Source organism: Cottoperca gobio, chromosome 13 (genome assembly GCF_900634415.1).
Source record: "Cottoperca gobio chromosome 13, fCotGob3.1, whole genome shotgun sequence".
Classification (NCBI taxonomy): domain Eukaryota; kingdom Metazoa; phylum Chordata; class Actinopteri; order Perciformes; family Bovichtidae; genus Cottoperca; species Cottoperca gobio.
Genome location: NC_041367.1, coordinates 298,955 through 300,350, shown reverse-complemented (window position 1 = coordinate 300,350; position 1,396 = coordinate 298,955).

The window sequence follows — 1,396 nt, the reverse complement described above, 5'->3', positions numbered from 1 at the left end:
AGCAGGGAGAGAGAGGAGAGCAGGGAGAAGTGGAGAGCAGGGAAAGGTGGAGAGAAGGAGAGCAGGGAGAGGTGGGGAGAAGGAGAGCAGGGAGAGGTGGAGAGAAGGAAGCAGGGAGAGGATGGAGAGGAGGAGAGCAGGGAGAGGTGGAGAGCAGGGAGAGGAGGGACAGACTCTTCTCTCTGCTGGAGAAACTTGTTGACAAATTAAATGTAAATTATTAAATAAATAATTTATATAATGATGAATATATTGTGTATAAAATTTACATGAACTATAAATGAAAATGAATGAAAACTTAATTGATTTCAAGGTTCAAGAAGGATTTATTTTGTACATATGATTTATTAATTTAGAAAAGGGATTATTTAATTTATAAAACTACCAATCAATGAATGGAAATGAACAAAGAAAATGATTGAATGATTATTATAAACAGAAAAATATTATAAAACAATATAACATTTACAGTATATACAGATACAGTTTGCTGCTGGACTTGGATGGGCTGGTGTCTCCTGATGCATCATGTGGTGGGGGTCTCAAAACATTGACTGTCAATGACTTCATGTGTGACAAGAGCTGTTTCGGAGGCAAACCAAGTGACCAAAGCTGAGGGAAAGATGTCGATGCTTTGAGATAATGTCGCCTTCAGCTCGCCTCGAGGCAGGCACAGTCTGCAACCTATACAACAAGTCCCTTGCAGATGCTAGGGACTCCCACACTGAATAAAATGTATATGTACAATTAAAATACATACATCTTATCATGTCTGTACAAGTAATACATACTTTAAATAAACATGTATTTCCTGAACCCGTCCCTTATGTGTTTACATTATATGGGTGGGGCTGGCTCAGAGCTGTTAAGGTATGGACAGAGTGTGTATGAGAAGCCCCTCCACGTCTAAAATACATCATCGCTGGTGATAAAGCATATCTTCAATCAAGATTGAAAATAAGTATTATCTCTGGTTCTGTTCTCTGGACAAAATGTTAAAGTAAGCATCAACTGCGCGTGATAACTTCTGAGAGTTGCTAGGCGACGGGAGCTGCAAAAGGTAGGGGCGTGAACAGTTGGTGACGCACCCGGAAGTCCCCCGTAGACCGTCTCATGTCGTAGACCGCTCGGTTCGGCCTCTAAAGACCGCGAAGGCTTCAGCTAGTGTTTGATTCCTATTGGTCAGATTTACCACATCACGTTCTTAGTACTCGGGCGGCTGAAGTTAGCGGGGCACGTGCCCTTTCCCTGTGTGACAGGAGCCCCGCCCCGCTTTGACGTGCCGGTGTGGATATGTAACTCCCCCTCTGTTAGCGCAGAACTCAGCTGCGGAAGGTTCGTTTGTTTCTCTGAACTTTAGATTCACTAACACGCGGCTCGTTTGGTTTATTGCTTT